The following is a 10,644-nucleotide window of genomic DNA, read 5'->3' as shown; positions in this document are numbered from 1 at the left end:
CTATGAGATATCTTGGTTTTCCAAGTCATCCCACCACTAAGTTTTGCAAAGGCTCTGAATCCTTCAGGAAGAACTCAAATAATAATCAAACACTTCAAACAAAAGTCAATAATCACAAAAGGCAACAATTACAGAAAGCAGTTCAAAGCCTAGGTGCTAACTTTCCAGAAGTCAAGCCAGACAGCAGTGCTCTTCAAGACCTCCTGCTACAACAGCCAGTGTCTTCCAGTTATTTTCTACCCTAAATATTGAAGCAGAGTCTCTTACTTGAACCCAGAGTTTGCTTATTTGGCTATGCTGGTTTGCTCCACAAATCTATCTCTATCTCCCAAACATTTATGTGAATTTTGGGGAACCAAATACAGGTCTTCAAGCTTGTATGGCAAGCCATCTTTCCAGCCCCTTTTGCTCTTTTTTTTAAAACAAGACTTATTTATTTTTACTTACATGTTTTATGTATATGTGTGCTCTGTGTGCGTGTTTGTACAGTGGAAGAGGTCATTGGAATCCATTATAGATGGTTGTGAACCTCAATGTGGGTGCTGGGAATTGAACTCAGGGCCTTTAGAAGAGCAACCAGTGTTCTTAACTGCTGAGCCATCTCTCCAGCCCCCCTTTTTACTCTCTATTAATTTCATAATATGCCTTTTTATTTTGTTATAAGGAGGATCATGCATAAATAACTGGTTATAATATTTTTATACATAATGTATATTGTATATCATAGTTACATATTACAATATACTATGTATTATGTATGTTGCTATTTTTTTTGTTGTTTTTTTTTCGAGACAGGGTTTCTCTGTGGTTTTGGAGCCTGTCCTGGAACTAGCTCTTGTAGACCAGGCTGGTCTCGAACTCACAGAGATCCGCCTGCCTCTGCCTCCCGAGTGCTGGGATTAAAGGCGTGTGCCACTACTGCCCAGCTGTTGCTATTTTTTTTGTGTGTACGCACTGGTGACAAGGCATGTGAAGGCCAGAGGAAAACTTTGTAGAGTTGGTTCTCTCCTTCCATCTCTGTGTGACTCTAACTCAGGCTGCCAAGTTTTTATGGCAAGTGCTTTTACCCATTGAGCCATATCATTGGCCCTTTTATTACATGTTATATTATAGATCATTATCTGTATTATACATATTTGTCAGATTACTAAAATATAAAAACAGAACATATTGTTTGCTTGTTTTGAGACAGGATCTCTCTACATAGCCCTGGCTGTCCTGGAACTCACTATGTAGACCAGGCTGGCCTCAGATTCATAGGGACCACATGCCTCTGTCCCCCAAGTGCTAGGATTAAGGAGTGTGCCGCAATGCCCAGCTCTCATATCTCCTAGATTTATTTTTTTTTGATTTGTCTTTTTGAGGCAGCCCCAACTATCCTTTGTAGACCAGGCTGGCCTCGAACTCACAGAGATCTGCCTGCCTATGCTTCCCAAGTGCTGGGATTAAAGGTGTTTGCCATTACTGCCTGAGCTTTTAAAAGGAATTTTTAAAATTAGTACATAAGACAGTGAACTTCGTTAGGACATTTCATCCACACAGCGCATTATATCTTACACTCGTTTCCTCTACACAAGTCATCCAGTCATTTATTTGGTTTTTTAAAAAGATTTGTTATTTTTATGTGTCTAGGTGTTTTGGCTGCATTGCATGTATGTGTGTGTACCACATACATACTTTAAAAGTCAGAAGAGGGCTGGAGAGATGGCTCAGAGGTTAAGAGCACTGGCTGCTCTTCCAGAGGTCCTGAGTTCAATTCCCAGCAACCACATGGTGGCTCACAACCATCTGTACTGAGATCTGGCACCCTCCTCTGGCGTGCGGGCATACATTGAGACAGAATGTTGTATACATGATAAATAAATAAATCTTTAAAAAAAAAAGTCAGAAGAGAGTGTCAGATCTCCCGGATACTGGAGTCACAGACAGTTGTGGACTGCATCTTGGTGCTGAATGCTGGTCCTCTGGAAGAACAATAGATGCTCTTAACCACCGAGCCATCTCTCCAAGTCTTTCCTCTTCCTCCTCTTTTTTTTTTTTTTTAAGACAGGGTCTCTTGTAGTCTAGGCTAGCCTCTGACTTTCTTTATAGCTGAATTTGACCTTAAACTGCTGATGTCTCCACTTCCCAAATGCTAAAATTACCATGCCCTGCCTTACGCCTGATTAAGAAATAATGCATGGCACAGAACCTGACTTGCACACATGTAGGAGGCTGTGGCTCTGAGCCTGAGACTGTGTGAAGTGCGAGAGGGAATCCCAACAATGATCACTAGGAAGTAGCCATGGGTCCTAGAGCCAGGCTGCAGCAGCGCTCCCTGGGCCACATGAGGCTTGCTCATCCTGACAAAGCTGTTTTCATGACTGGGAGAGTTATCAGACCACACACTTTGTCCCCCTTGGCCACTTGCTTAGAACCAGGCACTGGTTTTTATAGTTGGCCTTGACTTTGAGCCTCTTGGCTTGACTCCCAGTTCCCAGACCTTAACTCTTTCCTGCTTCAAGGTTACTGGCAGTGGCAGGCCTTGGACTCTGCTCCTTTTGGCTGTCCTGCTGGTTTTCTATCTCCTCTTGGGTTCAGGGAGTCAGTCTTTTAAATCTTGGGACCCAGGATCTCTTTCCTTACTTCCTGGTCCTTTGCATGCACTCCTGTGTAATTATAATTATAAAATACTTTGGAGGTAAAGTGATCCACTAAATGTAGCTGGAAAATACACTTAATTTACATTAATGATTAATTTACAATTAATCATTCCTCAGTGTCCACATGGTTTAGATTCTGGACCCTTGTAGATTGTCAAAATTCATAGATGCTCAGCCGGGCAGTGGTGGCACATGTCTTTAATCCCAGCACTCAGGAGTCAGAGGCAGGCGAATCTCTGTGAGTTTGAGGCCAGCCTGGGCTACAAGAGCTAGTTCCAGGATAGGCTTCAAAGCTATAGAGAAACCCTGTCTCGAAAAACAAAAACAAAAACAAACAAACAACCAAAAAAAACCCAACAAAACCTCATAGATGCTCAAGTGCCATATGTAAAATGGTAAGGTATTTGTAACGAATCTATGTATGCCCTTCTCCCAAATACTCTATTTATGAGACAGGACCTCACTATGTATCCCTGGCTAGCCAGGAACTTGCTATGTAGACCAGGCTGTACTGAAACTCACAGAGATCCACTTGCCTCAGTTTCCTGAGTGCTGAGATTAAAGACATGTGCTACCATGTTTGGCTCTCTCACACACTTTAAAAGATTTAAAAAAAGTGTTTGTCTGTGTACCACATGCATACCTGATGTCTATGGAGGCTAGAAGAGATCATTTGACCTCTGGAACTGGCATTACAGATGGCTGTGAACTACCATATGGGTACTGGGAACTAAATATGGATCCCTGCAAGAGCAACAAGTACTCTTAGTCGCTGAGCTACTTCTCTGGCCCCTCTCCAACATGCCTAAATTCAAGTCTTTTTTTCCCATGAGGTCCTTTGTAGAAAAGTACATAAAATATTCAAATCAAATACTACTAATATTGAGTTATAAATTTATTTTAAAACAATTTTAGTATATAAATAATTTGGTTTTTTATTATTATTTTATGTATGAATTTTGTTCACAGTGTGTGCCTGATGCTTACAGAGCTCAGATGAAGTTATCTGATCCTTTGTCAGAACTGGAGTTAGAGATGGCTGTGAGTCACCATGTGGGTGCTAGGAACTGAATCCAGGTCCTCTGGAAGAGCAGTGAATGCTCTTAACTTTGAACCATCATCTCCTGTCCCACCTCCCAGCCCCCAACACACACACACACACACACACACACACACACACACACACACTCACACCTTTTGAAAGTGGGCCTCACTGTGTAGCCCTGTTAGCTTGAAACTTGCTATATATACCATTTATCTCTGCTCCCAAATACTGGGAGTAAAGGTGTGTGCCACCATGCCCAGCTGGAGTCATAATTTTTTTCTGTTTTTAATGATTTTATTGAGCTATACATTTTTTCTGCTCCCCTCCTTTTCTCTCCCCTCCTCTTCAACCCTCTCCCATGGTTCCCATCCTCCCAATTTACTCAGGAGATCTTGGGTCTTTTTCTAATTCCCATGTAGATTAGATCCATGTATGTCTCTCTTAAGGTCCTAATTGTTATCTAGGTTCTCTAGGATTGTGAATTGTAGGCTGGTTTTCTTTGCTTTATGTCTAATAGCACTTATGAGTGAGTACATATGTTATTTGTCTTTCTGGGTCTGGGTTACCTCACTCAATATAGTGTTTGCTAGATCCATCCATTTTCCTGCAAAATTCAAGATGTCATTATTTTCTGCTGTGTAGTACTCCATTGTGTAAATGTGCCACATTTTCCTAATCATTCTTTGGTCGAGGGGCATTTAGGTTGTTTCCAGGTTCTGGCTATGACAAATAGTGCTGTTCTGAACATAGCTGAGCACATGTCCTTGTGGCGCAATTGAGCATCCTTTGAATAGATACCCAAAAGAAGTATTACTGGGCCTTGAGGAAGGTTGTTTCCTAATTTTCTGAGAAATCGCCACACTGATATACAACGGGGCTGTACCAGTTTGCATTCCCACCAGTAATGGAGGAGTGTTCCCTTTACCCCACATCCTTTCCAGGATCATCAGTGTTTTTGATCCTGGCCATTCTTACAGATGTAATCGGAATCTCAGAGTTGTTTTGATTTGCATTTCTCTGATGACTAAGGATGTTGAACATTTCCTTAAGTGTCTTTCAGCCATTTTAGATTCCTCTGTTGAGAGTTCTCTGTTTAGGTCTGTACCCCATTTTTTTTTAATTGTATTATTTGTTCTTTTGATGTCTAGTTTCTTGAGTTCTTTGTATGTTTCAGAGATCAGCCCTCTGTCTGATGTGGGGTTAGTGAAGAACTTTTCCCATTCTGTAGGCTGCCATTTTGTCTTTGCTTTACAGAAGCTTCTTGTTTCAGGAGGTCCCATTCATTGTTCCTCTCAGTGTCAGTGCTACTGGGGTTATATTTAGTGATCCCCTGTACCAATGTGCTCAAGTTTACTTCCTACTTTCTCTTCTATGGGGTTTGGAGTGTTTGGCTTTATGTTGGTTGAGGTCTTTGATCCATTTGGACTTGAGTTTTGTGCATGGTGATAGATATGGACCTATTTTCATTCTTCTACATGTCTGTTTTTATGTCAATAGCAGGCTGTTTTCAGTACTGTAGCTCTGTAGTAGAGTTTAAAGTCAGGGGTTGTGATGCCTCCAGAAGATCATTTATTATACAGAATTATTTTGGCTATCCTGGGTTTTTTGCTTTTCCATATGAAGTTGTTGACTCATTATTTTGAGTTGACTTTTTGGTCATTGTACTTTTAGAAACTTTTCACTTTCGACAAAATTTCTGGGACCTACCCCCCACATTAAGTTGTGTGACCCTATGTAAGGTTTGAGTCACAGTTAAGGAAGATTTTCCTTAAATCATTATCACACTCAATAAAATAGATGGCTTTGTACATAAATATTAGAATGTATTGTTGGGAACAATGTCAAGGACAAAGGCTATGTTTTTGAGAATTTCATACTTGAGTACCGTGTTTAAATTTCTACCCATCCTCCTGGAATTTTTTCTTAAGATTTTATTTACTGCCGGGCGATGGTGGTGCACGCCTTTAATCCCAGCACTTGGGAGGCAGAGGCAGGCGGATCTCTGTGAGTTCGAGACCAGCCTGGTCTACAGAGCTAGTTCCAGGCTAGGCTCCAAAGCCACAGAGAAACCCTGTCTCGAAAAAGCAAAAAAAAAGAAAAAAAAACAAAAACAAAAAAAAAAAACAAAAAAAACCCCCAAGATTTTATTTACTTATATATATAATATTCTGCCTACATATATCCCTATAGGCCAGTAGAGGGCACCAGATCTCATTACAGATGGCTGTGAGCCACCATGTGGTTGCTGGGAATTGAACTCAGGACCTCTGGAAGAACAGTCAATGTTCTTAACCTCTGAACCATCTCTCCAGCCCCTGCTCCTGGAATATTTTCAATTTGTGGTTGGTTGAATCTGTGTGTGAAAATCTCAGTTTATTTTATTTACAAACAAAATCTTTTCACTGAACTTAATTTAATCTTACCATTTTGAAAAGCACTACCAGTGACAAAATGGCAGCAATAACCATTTGGTTAGCATTTGAGGCTGACCAGAAAACATATTTCATAAAAAGTATTTCATATGAAATAATTATTAGAAATGCCTTTCAAGGACTAAGGCAATGGCTCAGTGATAGAGCACTTGCTTAGAAATATGTTTGGAGTTAGTTCTCCCGTTTAATAATGGTTAGGGCCTTTGTATAGCCCATGATAGGCTAAGTATGAGAGTGAGGGATCTGCCCACTGAAGCCATTCTGGACAGCAGACGCCTCAGCTCAGTATGTCCACTATCAGTGGAAGGAAGAGCCCATGGTCAAATGTGTCCTGACTCTTAAACAGCTCTGCCTGACAGGACAAACAGCACTTCTAACTTTTCCCTGGCCAGAGTGATCACATGGCCAGCATTCAGGAGGCAGGGGCTTAAACACTGCATATATATTTTAACATTTCTTTCTTTTTTTTTTTTTTTTTTGTTTTTTTGAGACAGGGTTTCCCTGTGGCTTTGGAGCCTGTCCTGGAACTAGCTCTGTAGACCAGGCTGGTCTTGAACTCACAGAGATCCGCCTGCCTCTGCCTCCCGAGTGCTGGGATTAAAGGCGTGCGCCACCATCGCCCGGCTTAACATTTATTTCTATTTGTGTGTGGGGAGTAGGCGTGTGCAGAAGTCCAAACAACGTGGGAATCAGTCCTCTACTCCCACCATGTTGGTCCTGGGGTGCAAACTCAGGTCATCAGACTGGTCGCAAGCATGCTTACCAAATGAGACATTTCATTGGCCCTCAAAGGTATTTGTACACTCATGTTCTTAGCAACATTATCCACAAAGCCACAATTTCCACACAACCAAAGTGTCCACTGATGGAGCAATGGATAAAGGAAATGTGGCATACAAGCAATAGATTATTATTCAGCCTTAAAAAGGGAGTTTTGAGCTGGACAGTGGTGGCGCACACCTTTAATCCCAGCACTTGGGAGGCAGAGGCAGGTGGATCTCTGTGAGTTCGAGGCCAGCCTGGTCTATAAGAGCTAGTTCCAGGACAGGCTCCAAAGCTACAGAGAAACCCTGTCTCGACAAAAAAGAAAAGGGAATTTTGACACACTATGATCTGAAACTTAAATACATTATGCTAAGTACAATAAACCTGGCACAGTAGGACAAATATTTGTATAATTTACTTTCGTGGAGTACTCAAAATACTCAAACTTACAGAGAGAAAATCAAATGGTGGTTTCAAGGGACTGCAGAGAGAAGATGAATGGGTTAGTGTTAATAGGCACAGAGGTTCTGAGGAGGAAGGTAAGAATATCCTTGAGTAGATGGTGGTGGTGTTTGTACAACATTGAAAATGAACTTGATAGCACAGAACTGCATACTTAAAGATGGCTAAAATGATCAATTTTCTCTCATATTTTGTTGTGGGACTGTTTCCTCTGAATTGAAAAATGATTCCCTGGCAGGAAAGGGGAGCTCACAAGAAAAAGAATCCCACAAGGGGCTGGAGAGATGGCTCAGCATCTCAGGATGGGGCTTTTATTTCCAGTATCCACATGGCGGCTCACAAACATCTGCAAACTCCAGTTTCAGGGAACATGATGTCTTCCTCTTTGGCTTCCACCAGCACTCTATGCACGTGGTGCACAGACATATACAGGTAAACATTCATACATATAGAAAATCAAAACAGAAGAAATCCACAAGACTCAAGAGACCCCTCCCCAAGGCTATTTATTTATTTATTTAACAGAGGGTCTCATATATCCCAGGTTATCCTACAACTTCTTACCCTACTGCCTCCTCCTGAGTGCTGGTATTACAGGGGTAAACCACTATGCCCAATTTACATAGTGCTGGGTTCGATGAAACACAGGGCCTTATGCGTGTTAGTAAGCACTCTAGCAACTGAGCTACATCCCCAGCACCTCCCAACCCAAGGTAATTTAGGTGGGAAACAACTGCTGGGCAGGAGAAACCATTTAGATGTAGCTGCCTGCAAGCTGGACCACCTTGATGCCAATTTTATAAGTCATTGCTCATATGAGGGAAGGCTTTTTAGTAGTGCGGCAGCCCAAGAGTCACCTCTGTTCCTTTAAGTAAGAAACCTATGGGCTCACCAAGCTGGACATAGATGGATTTTTTTTCCTTTGCTCTGGGGCGAATAGCAGTCTTTCCAGCTGGGAGTGATGAATATTTCTCTAGAAGGAGGTAAAATCCACACTATCAACAGAAAGTGTGTGTACTTTCCTCCTTTTCAGTAACAGGTGGTTTAAATGTATACTGGCTATAATGATCTCTTCTCCTTCATCAACTAGTAAAGGAATGTGTTAGACACCGTCACACTGGTGACTAGGTTTCAATTTAGGCTAAGTGTGGTAGAGCGCGCTGCACTGGCACTCCAAGACCTTGCCTTAGAATTCCAGACTAGCCTGAGTTACTCGGAGCGACATCCTGCCTGCCTCACAAACAAACAAACAAAATAATAGCAACAACAAAAAAGGTCCAATATAGGAATTTGGGGAGAATTCAAACATTCAGACCCTAGTGAACGAAAAGTGACTTTCTGATCATTTATAGAAAACCTGTTTCACAATATTCTCTATCTCAGTAAATGCCAATTCCAAGCTTCCGATCGTGCCATGCCATCTTAGACTCCTCTCACAATGGACATCTAATCATGTATGACAGGGCTCTAAAGAATCCCAGATATGACCTTTTTGTTTGTTTGTTTGCTTGTTTTTTGAGATAGGGTTTCTCTGTGTAGCCCTGTTGTTCTGGAACTCTTTAGACCAGGCTGACCATGAACTTGAATTCACAGAGATCTGCCTGCCTCTGCCTCCCAGTGCTGAGGATTAAGGGCATGCACCAACACCATCCAGCTTCTGATTGCGTTTTATTCTGCCATGGTAACACCATCTCCTGGATTTTGGCAGTAGGAATTGTTGTTCTCTATTTGTTTTTATCCATCTTGAGAGCAGCCAGAACATTTACAACCATGAGACCTGTGCTATCACACTGCTTCTGCCTGATACTCTCCATAAAGGTTCAGCTTCAGGGTAAAAGATAATCATTCCAAAGATGCACAGGGTACCAGACCACACTGCTCCTTTCTGCTCCATTATTCACTGTGCCTGACGCCCAGCACAGAGGCTTTTGGCTTCCTTGAACCAGCAGACTTGTTCCTGTTCCAACGTCTTTTAGGCTTGTATTTTCTGGCTGGCGCTATTCTTTGGCTACTTCAAGTCTTTATCACTATCTAACATGCTGTATTGCTTATTACTTATTGAATTATTGATACAGGGTCTTACTCTGTAGTCCAGTCTTATTGACTCCGAAGTGCTGGGATTATAGGATGAGCTACCACCGTCGACACCATTCCACTTACTGCCTGTTTTCCTTCACTATACAATATAAACTCCAAGAAAGTTGAAGTTGCCATTTTGCTCAGTGCTTGGCACTCTCCATATGGAAGATGTGAAATATGGTGAGTGAAACTATGGACAAGTAGTTAATGAATTTATGCTTTTGATAACTTGTTTAAATTTTTAAAATCTCACGCTGTGGGCTGGCCCCCTTGGCTTCCTGCCTCAGCCTCCGAAAACTGAGATTACAGCAGTGTGCCACTTCATCTAGATTTTTGTTTTGTTTTTGAGACAGGGTTTTTCTGTGTAGCTTGGTGCTTCCCGCCTGTCCTGGAATTAGCTCTGTAGACCTGGCTGGCCTCGAACTCGCAGAGAGCTGCCTGTCTCTGCCTCCCAAGTGCTGAGATTAAAGGCATGCGCCATCATTGCCCAGCTCTTCTTGCCTTTTAAACACTGTTTTTAGGTTTTAATTTTTAAAATTTTATTTGTTTATGCATATGGGTGCTTTGCCTGCATGTATGTCTGTGCGCCACATTCGTGCAGTGGTCAGAAGAGGGCGTTGGATCCCTTGGAACTGAAGTTAGCTGGCTGTGAGCCACCTTGTGAGTGCTGGGAATTGAACTCAAGTCTTCTCGAAAAGCCCTAAGTGCTAGTAACCAGGGAGTTGTCCCTCTAAGGGTTTCTACATAGCTCTGGCAGTCTAGGACCTCACTATGTAGACCAGGCTGGCCTCGAACAACCCATCCGTCTCTGCCTCCAGAGCGCTGGAATGAAAAGGGGGTGCGCCACCACGCATGGCTCCCTCTTCGTATTTTTTTTAAGCCCCAACTTTTGGCTTCCTTAGGATAACTGTTCTTCTATTTCATGAAATATTGTACTGTGAAATCTTCATGCATACAATAAATTGTCACCTCTGTATTTCTCGATCGTAAATTCCATCGGGTTTGAACAGACGCTCAGTTTTCACTGTCGACAAAATCCTTTTGAGCCTCAGCAACCCCAAGTAATGTGCTTGCAAAGAACGAACTACTCAGGGGAGGTGCCTCTCCCGACCGCCGAGCACAGTATCGCGTATCGATCCTAGACTGAAGGCGGCTGTCCTGGTGTCTCCCGCCAGGCCTAGCCTTACGGCAGACACGCTTCCACAACACTCGGGTCTGG

Source organism: Microtus pennsylvanicus, chromosome 5 (assembly GCF_037038515.1).
Source record: "Microtus pennsylvanicus isolate mMicPen1 chromosome 5, mMicPen1.hap1, whole genome shotgun sequence".
Lineage (NCBI taxonomy): Eukaryota > Metazoa > Chordata > Mammalia > Rodentia > Cricetidae > Microtus > Microtus pennsylvanicus.
The sequence above is the reverse complement of the archived record's forward strand: the minus strand, read 5'-3'. Positions refer to the sequence as shown.